The sequence below is a fragment of the Hordeum vulgare genome, chromosome 5H, assembly GCF_904849725.1.
Source record: "Hordeum vulgare subsp. vulgare chromosome 5H, MorexV3_pseudomolecules_assembly, whole genome shotgun sequence".
Taxonomy (NCBI): Eukaryota; Viridiplantae; Streptophyta; class Magnoliopsida; order Poales; family Poaceae; genus Hordeum; species Hordeum vulgare.
The window spans coordinates 574,454,482-574,464,142 of record NC_058522.1 but is presented as its reverse complement, the minus strand read 5'-3'; the positions used below and the strand labels follow the sequence as shown (position 1 = coordinate 574,464,142).

Sequence of the window (9,661 nt, the reverse complement as noted above, 5' to 3'; positions counted from 1 at the left end):
TTGGAGGGCTTCTTCATCATCATCATCGCCCCTCCAGTTACTCGTGAGTAGTTCACTTCAGACCTACGGGTCCGTAGTTATTAGCTAGATGGCTTCTTCTCTCTCTTGGATCTTCAATACAAAGTTCTTCATGATCTTCATGGAGATCTATCCGGTGTAATCTTCTTTGGTGGTGTGTTTGTCGAGATCCGATGAATTGTGGACTTGTGATCAGATTGTCTATGATATATATTTGATTCTTTGTTGATTTCTTATATGCATGATTTGATATCCTTGTAAGTCTCTCCGAGTCTTGGGTTTTGTTTGGCCAACTAGATCTATGATTCTTGCAATGAGATAAGTGCTTGGTTTTGGGTTCTGCCATGTGGTGACCTTTCCCAGTGAGAGTAGGGGCAGCAAGGCACACATCTAGCACTTTCCATCAAGGGTAAAAAGATGGGGGTTTTATCATTGGTTTGAGATTATCCCTCTACATCATGTCATCTTGCTTAAGGCATTACTCTATTCTTATGGACTTAATACACTAGATACATGCTGGATAGCGGTCGACGTGTGGAGTAATAGTAGTAGATGCAGAAAGTATCGGTCTACTTGTTTCGGACGTGATGCCTATAGAAATAATCATTGCATAGATATCGTCACGACTCTGCACAGTTCTATCAATTGCTCGACAGTAATTTGTTCACCCATCGTCTACTTGCTTTCATGAGAGAAGCCACTAGTAAACACTACGTCCCCCAGGTCTATTCACATCCATCGTTTACAACTCCGCTTTTACTTTGCTTTGTTACTTTGTTGCTTTCAGTTCTCACTTGGCAAACAATCTATAAGGGATTGACAACCCCTTCATAGCATTGGGTGCAAGTTTTGTGTTTGTGCAGGATCTTGAGATACTCCTCCGCCGGATTGATACCTTGGTTCTCAAACTGAGGGAAATACTTACCTCCACTGTGCTACATCATCCTCTCCGCTTCGAGGGAACACCAACGCAGAAGGATTCCTGGTGTCGTCAACGTGCTCATTACTGGCGCCTCAGGAAGGTCTTTTGTGTAGTAGCACAACGGACATCAGAAGCATTTCTGGCGCCGTTGCTGGGGATACACAGCAGATATCAGAAGTAATTCTGGCGCCGTTGCCGTGGAGGAGAAATCAAGATCTATCCAAGTAGGTCTCACAAACTCTTCTCTTGCATTTACTTTTGTTGCCAGTTGGCTCTCGTTTTCCTCTCCCCCACTTCACATTTGCCGTTTTCATTTGCCTTTCTCCTTCGCCGTTTCTTTTGTTTTTTTTTCGTTCGCCCTTTTTTCTCGCTTACTTTCTGTCCGCTTGTGTGCCATGTGCCCTCAATATGCTTGCATCTTCGCTTGCTGAAAATCTAGTGATATGGATCCTCATCCACTTGCTAGTCTCTTCACTACCGAAATTCAGAAATTTGCCGTCTGCCACGGCGGACGGCAAAGGGGGGAACCACGGACAGCAAAGGCTTTGCCTTCGGTCAGCAGACGGCAAACTAGACGGTAAAATAAATCCGGTGAAGAGGTTCTTTGCCGTCTGCTTTTGTAAAGCGGACGGCAAAGAATCTTTGCCATGAGGGGGCAGACGGCAAATTAACTGGGACGACATATACTGCAACGGCCCCGTTAAGTGTTAACGGCATGCGTCCTCTCTTTGCCGTCTGCTGTTCTCCCCTTTGCCATGTGGGGGCAGACGACAAAGAGGGGAGAGAGAGGGGGCTGATTCACCCCTTTGCCGTCTGCCCACCCCCCTTTGCCATGTGGGGGCAGACGGCAAAGAGGGGAGAGAGAGGGGGCTGATTCACCCCTTTGCCGTCTGCCCACCCCCCTTTGCCATGTGGGGGCAGACGACAAAGAGGGGAGAGAGAGGGGGCAGATTCCCCCCTTTGCCGTCTGCCTAAACCCCTTTGCCATGTGGGGGCAGACGGCAAAGAGGGGAATCTGCCCCATTTTAATTTATTTTTTATTATATCCAGCATTTTTAACAATAATCAGGATATATATATATATATATATATATTTGACATAAATAAATTTCTTTCCGTACTCATAACCATATTAAAATAACTCTCATCCATAGTGCATACATATTATGCAAGTTGCATCCGTACCAAACCATATATTACACCAGTTTCATCCACATGCATACAAAGTTTCATATATATCCATATACTACAATAGTTTCAATACAAGCCATGGTACAAGAAATCATCTTCAATCATTCCATCAATATGATCCAAGCTTCCTGTGAAGTGAAGGTAATCTGCAAAATGACAAATAAGAAAGTTAGAAGAATAATACTAGATGAAGAAGTGTATATATAGGTTATTTCGAAGAAAAATTAGCTAAGTATAGACCATTTAGGAGCTAACTAAGCTAATTATGTCATTTAGGTGGAACCCTAGCTAACTATAGGTCGTTTCGGAGCTAACTTGGGTAAAATAGGTCATTCTGGAGCAAACTATGCTTATTAAGCCATTTTGGATCTAGCTAGGCTAATTATAGGCCATTTAATACCTAAGTTAGGGGGAATAGGTCATCTTGCAGCTACGTAAGCCTTATTATGTCATTTAGGAGAGAACTTAGCTAACTGTAGGTCATTTTTTATTAAATAGGTCATTTTGGAGCTAACTAAGCTAATTATGTCATTTCGTAGGATAATTAGCCAATTTCGCCTTTCTTGGATGAGTCTAAGCTACGTAGAAGAAGAGAAAGAGAAGAAGAAGTAAAAGAAGGAGGAGGAGGAGGAGGAGGAGGAGAAGGAGAAGGAAAAGGAGAAGAAGAAGAAAAGAAGAAGGAGAAGGAGAAGGAGGAAGAAGGAGGAGAAGGAGGAGCTCCTTCTCCTTCTTCTCCTCCTTCTTCTCCTTCTTCTTATCCTCCTCTTTCTCCTTCTTCTTCTTTTCTTCTTCTTCTCTTCTTCTTCTTCTTCTTCCTTCCTTTCATTTTTCCTCTTCCTTCTCCTCTTGTCCCCTTCTTCGGGCTAAATTGGCTAAGAATGCCTTTTTGGAGCTAATTATGTCATTTCGAGGATAATTAGCTAAGTATAGGTCATGTTTTATTAAATAGACCATTTAGGAGCTAACTAAGCTAATTATGTCATCTAGGTGGAACCCTAGCTAACTATAGGTCGTTTCGGAGCTAACTTGGGTAAAATAGGTCATTCCGGAGCAAACTATGCTTATTAAGCCATTTTGGATCTAGCTAGGCTAATTATAGGCCATTTAATACCTAAGTTAGGGGGAATAGGTCATCTTGCAGCTACGTAAGCCTTATTATGTCATTTAGGAGAGAACTTAGCTAACTGTAGGTCATTTTTTATTAAATAGGTCATTTTGGAGCTAACTAAGCTAATTATGTCATTTCGTAGGATAATTAGCCAATTTAGCCTTTCTTGGATGAGTCTAAGCTACGTAGAAGAAGAGAAAGAGAAGAAGTAAAAGAAGGAGGAGGAGGAGGAGGAGGAGAAGGAGAAGGAAGAGGAGAAGAAGAAGAAAAGAAGAAGGAGAAGGAGAAGGAGGAAGAAGGAGGAGAAGGAGGAGCTCCTTCTCCTTCTTCTCCTCCTTCTTCTCCTTCTTCTTATCCTCCTCCTTCTCCTTCTTCTTCTTCTCTTCTTCTTCTTCTTCCTTCCTTTCATTTTTCCTCTTTCTTCTCCTCTTGTCACTACTAGAAATCTCCATATTTCCGACGGTGAAATCTAATAACCGACGGGCCGTCGGTTATTACAATATTAGCCGACGGTAGTTTCAAATGCCGACGGTTAGTGCCAACTCACAGTTATTACCACTAATACCCGACGGTATACCAAAGTGGCCGACGGTGAAAATCCGCCCCTCGGGTATCCAACCTAATGCCCGACGGTTCATTGTAAATCTTGACAGTTTCTCCTACACCCACGGGGATTACATGTAATGCCCGACGGGTATCCCTACACCCACGGGGATTACATGTAATGCCCGACGGTTCATTGTAAATCTTGACAGTTTCTCCTACACCCACGGGGATTACATGTAATGCCCGACGGGTATCCCTACACCCACGGGGATTACATGTAATGCCCGACGGTTAATTGTAATGGCCGATGGTTTTTTGTACATTGTCGGGGATTACTTATAATGGCCGACAGTTTTTCTTACACCCTCAAAGATTACATGTAATGTGTGACGGTTTTTACTACTCCCATGGAGTTTACATGTAATGTCCGATGGTGAAAAAGTAATAGCCGAAGACAAAATCAAAACTCTCATCTATGAGTGAAAATGGCCGATGGTACATATATTTGCCTCTCGGTTATTTGAGAAAATACCCGATGGTCTGTAGAAATATCCGACGATTAACTTTCCCTCTCGACGATATGTTTCAATGAACAACATCGATAAATGTAGGATAACCGATATATTATATTCCAGATAGTTACGTATATAAGAAGATTTCAGAACTAAGATTTAGGTATTGTAAGTGCATTATGTTGTTTTTCACAATATTAATTAATACAAATATGATGGTTAAAAAGTTGCACTTACAGAAGTACCGTAAGGACACAACCATTGTGAGCAGAGAAGAAGCCGTTGTCTGTGCCCCAATTTATCTTCTCTTACGACATCACTGCCCTTTAGTAGTGCGCTCAACGTACTACGATGTTTACATCTAAGTTGGCTTGTTGTCGTGTGGCACACAACGTCTTGTCGTGGAGTGCATGCGCTTCTTTCTGGTGACCATTCTTCTTCCTTGCGGCCAAGGAAGTAAAGGAGGTATCACTGCTTCTTAAAGGAGTCCACACCTAGAATCACCAGGGAGGCGCCTTGCCGTCCAGCAATGCTGCGCGATGGTGTTTTTCTGCGTTACTATTCTATATGGTAAAACCACGTACCAAGTTATTATTTTTTAAGTTATGTGTGTTTTTTTATAACTTGTTGTAAAAAACATGTACCAGTTTGCTAATTTCTTAGTTATGAACTTCTGTAACTTGCCTTGTACGTAACTCTAACCTTTATTTAATAAATGCAACCTCATTGTGGGGGATGGAGATAGAATGAATGACATGCTAGTTGATGCAATAGTTGCTGAAGGAGTTTCTAAAGGTGATGAGCCAACAAAAGCTGACAAAAAATTCTTTGAAATGTTGATGGAAGCTGATAAACCATTGCATGACAAGACCACACAATCACATCTATCCATTGTAGGAAGGCTAATGACTATTAAAACACAACACAACCTGTCAAAAGCTTGTTACAATGAGATGATGTCTCTTATACATGACATTGTTGGGGATGATGCTGCAAAAGATCTCCCATCAAACTTTCATAGGTCCAAGAAGCTTGTGCATAGTCTAGCAATGCCTTATGTCAAAATTCATGCATGCCCCAATAATTGTATGATTTATTATAAAGAGAATGAAAATAAAGAAAAATGCACTATGTGTAAACAACCTAGATATGAGGCAACAACCGCAGGAAATAAATCTACGAAGATACCAAGAAAAGTTCTGCGCTATCTCCCAATTACTCCCAGACTACAACGGTTGTACATGTCACAAAGCACTGCCAAGCACATGGACTATCATGCAAGGCCTCATAACAGTGATGAAGTAATGCTTCACCCTTCTCATGGAGAAGCTTGGAAGGAATTCGATAAGGAATTTAAAAAGTTTGCTGAGGAAGTAAGGAATATAAGGCTATGTCTAGCGACTAATGGCTTCACACCTTTTGGTATTAAAGCAGCCTCCTACTCTTGTTGGCCAGTATTTGTAGTACCTTATAATCTTCCACCGGAAATGTGCATGAAGCAGAGTAACCTGATTCTTGCACTAGTTATTCCTAGTCCAGATCATCCAGGAAAGAACCTAAACGTATTTATGCAGCATCTAGTCGACGAACTTGATGATTTGTGGAGAAATGGTGTAGAAACTTATGATAGTTATCGAAAGCAAAATTTCACCTTAAAGGCAGCTTTGCTTTGGAGTATTCATGACTTTCCAGCTTATGGATTAGTAACATGTTGGAGCACTCATGGAAAGCTTGCTTGCCCTATATGTGGATCTGACATAAAGACATTCTCATTAAAGAATGGGAGGAAACCCTGCTGGTTCGACTGCCATAGGAGATTCCTTCCCACTGACCATGCATTTCGTAGGAGTGTGAAATGTTTTCTCAAGAAAAAAACAGTTTTAAATCGTCCACCAAAGCCCTTGTCTGGAGAAGAGGTGTATGAAGAACTCCAAAGTCTTGTCCCTGATGAAACTGGCAAGAGTAAATTTGAGGGGTTTGGGAAGGAGCACAATTGGATCGCTATAAGTGGTTTCTGGCAGCTAGAGTATTTTCGAAAGTTGCTCCTTCGCCATAACATTGATGTAATGCACAATGAGAAAAATGTATCCGAGGCTTTACTAAATACATGCCTTGATATTCCTGAGAAAACTAAGGATAACAACAAAGCATGCCTTGATGTTGCTCTGTATTGTGATCGACCAAAGCTACACCTGAACAAGAATTCAAGGGGTGTGTGGAAGAAACCTAGAGCGAAATAGGAAGATAAAATGACCATCCTTAAGTGGTTTAAAGAAGTGATGTTTTCTGATGGGTTTGGTGCTAATTTGAGTAAAACAGTCAACTTGAATAAATAAAAATTCATTGAGCTGAAAAGCCATGACCACCACATCATCATGGAGCGCCTCCTCCCAGTTGCCCTACGAGGTTTCATCTCAGAACCTGAATGGAAGGTCATAGCAGAGTTAAGTTTTTTTTGTCGGCAATTGTGTGCCAAAGAAATTGTTCCAAAACGGATGCGTGAACTTGAGGAGGAGGTTCCTGTTCTATTATGCAAGCTTGAGAAAATGTTCCCACCAGGCTTCTTAAATGTAATGCAACACCTGATTGTGCATCTTCCATATGAGGCAAGGGTTGCCGGCCCTGTGGCATATCGTTGGATGTATGTTTTTGAGAGGTATGTTAAACTATATAACATTGATCTATACATTGTGTTTTGATATATTTATGTCATTTATCAACTAAATTTCTAATAATTTGTTATAGGGCAATGCACTATCTTCGTTTAAAAGTGCGAAACAAGGCAAGAGTGGAGGGTTCAATCGTTGAAGCTTGTATTGTGCAGGAGATCACGAATTGTGTTTCTCTTTACTTTAGAGATCATGTTCGTACTATATGGAAGAAGAATCCTCGGTATAATAACGGAGGAACACGCGTGCATAATGATGGTTGTACCTTAGATGTGTTTCAGCATGAAGGAAACCTGCATGGAAGGCGTACTGCCCGAGAACTATCGTGTGAAGAGTTGAATGCAGCAAGGCTGTACATTCTGACTAACTGCTCTGCTGTTGATAGATTTCGAGAGTAAGTGATGAATAGTTTGCACTTCTACAATTATAGTTTGCAACATATTTATTATCATACGCGGATTTGCAGAGCGTTTGAGGATGAAAAATATGCGAAGCATCCCAACTTGACAACAGAGGGCCTTGAGAAAATGATGGCATCTGAATTCGTGGAATGGTTCGAGATTGCTGTAAGCACATTTTAATTAGCATTATAACTATATCCTCTCCATTCAACTTCTACTATATTTCAGAATCTGTGTTTTTTTCCATTTCATTGTAGTGCAAAGAAGATCCCAATACCGATGAGGACTTGTGGAATTTAGCTAATGGATGCAGCTCTAGAGCCTATTCCTATAGCTCCTATGATGTGAATGGCTTTCGCTTTAGATCAAAGATATATGAGAAGAAACGTAGAAGGTTGAAAACGGTGAACACAGGGGTTTGTTTGTCTTCCTTCATCTCACAGACTGAACATCTTGAGTATTATGGTGTCATTGAGGAAATTATCAAAGTATCCTTCACAGCTGATAGAAAAATTGAGATGGTACTCTTCAAATGTCGTTGGTTTGATCCTATCGAAGGTGTGAGGACAAATGCAAAATTAGGTTTGGTGGAGATAAAGTGGTCTTCAAGGCTGAGCAACTTTGAACCATTTGCCATGGCTCATCAAGCTACACAAGCTTATTACTTCAGTACGCATCCTCCAAGAAAGATCTTCGTGGTTGGAGGGTTGTGTACACTATTCAGCCATGTAGCAGCTTGAGTAACCTTGATGACTACACAAATGACCCATCTAGTACGGATGAATATTTCCAGGAAGATGGTCAGCTAGATAGATTTTCTGTAGATGCTGATCAATTTGTTGATGAATCTACCGAGTCAAGAAAGGAGGCAGATGATGTGGAGCTTGATCCCTCTGAAATTGAAATAATAGAAAATCAAAATAATAATGTTGAGGGAGAAGATTCTGCAGAAGATGAATTAGAAGATAGTACCGATGAGGAAGAAGAAAATTTACCAGAAGAGGAAGGACAAGAAGAGACATATGAGACCGAAGATGAGGATGATGCAATAGAGCATGACTCCGAATATGATGATGATGATTACTGAACATTTATAGCTTTGCACTTGTGATTTTGTTCCTTGGTACCAATAAATATTATATAATGGTCTGACCAGTGAATAATATAGTATGTTTATTATTGGTAGTAATACATATTATATTGTGATTTAGTAACATAATTGCTGAACAATATACTATGGTCGATAGTATTTCCAGTTTGGTTGTTACATAATGTTTCATGTCGTTTTCTACTTTTATGCCTTCGGTAATCATTTAATTGTTATTTTTATGTAACTAATAAGCATGCATTTGCCACTTTGTAAACAGGATGGGCCGCTTGAGTCATAGGCCTTTGTCAATGCCTAGGACGAATCGATCTTCTTCTAGTGCCTCCGTAGGAAACAATGGATCAACTCAGTCAACTGCAAAGGCTAGAAAAGCTAGAACTCCAAGAACTAGGACTTCAGCCGGTCTCAGACTAGAGGAAATTGATCGACCGCTTATAGTGCCCAGAGGCATGTAAGTATTAAATGTTCCAATTGCTTTATTTATTGGAGCGATATTCATGTGCTAACTATCTTTGTGCTTTGATCTTTGATAATAATAATAGGTTATGGGAAAGGCACCCATACACCGCTCGTGATCCATCAACTGTGCAAGGTGCCTTAGTGCGGCAGATGTATCCACCGCCAATTGGTCCAAAAGATGACCAGAAACCGGTATTGTGTTGGGAGGACTACAAGTGGTCCCCTGGTCCAGAAGTTAGAACAGCTAGTTCCAAAATTGTGGAAGAATTTTGGGTAAGTATATGCACTTACGTATAGGCATTGTTTCTATAAATACTTTGAGAATTTTGAATTAGTTGTCTAGTTACTATTACTTAGAATTCTGAAATAGAGGTGAACATAATAAAACTAGAAATAAGAATTCTAAACTTGGTGGATGGGTGGTAGTTACAATCAGGGGCGGAGCTGCATGTCTGCTCCCTGATGCACAGGCATCAGGGTCAAAAAATTGTCCGGTAGTGATTAGCTTCATTAATACTTGTGTGCATCAGGTTACACTGATTGTTGTGCATCAGGGAACAGAGAATTTCCACCAGCTACATCTTTCGTTCAGATGGCCTTTTTGACATGAGCTTGTAGTCAGTTTGGACACTGAAGTGGTGAGCCTTTTGGCAGTAGGCCCTACAAGGCAAAGTTAATTGATGTAGAAAGACGAGAGCCAGAAATCAATTTATCGCTCAAACACACA

The 9,661-nt window shown here is 40.8% G+C and overlaps 1 long non-coding RNA gene across 2 annotated transcripts; it reads left to right on the top strand.

The window, feature by feature from the left end:
- Positions 1 to 6,736: 6,736 nt before the first annotated feature.
- On the top strand, positions 6,737 to 8,913 carry LOC123399459. Of its 2 annotated transcripts, none has more exons than XR_006610374.1 (3): positions 6,737 to 6,953; positions 7,043 to 7,532; positions 8,735 to 8,913. It is a non-coding gene; the product is annotated as an uncharacterized LOC123399459 (long non-coding RNA). The 2 variants fall into 2 exon arrangements; XR_006610373.1 differs by lacking the exon at positions 8,735 to 8,913 and adding an exon at positions 7,625 to 7,654 and having other exon boundaries at positions 6,738 to 6,953.
- Positions 8,914 to 9,661: the final 748 nt, after the last annotated feature.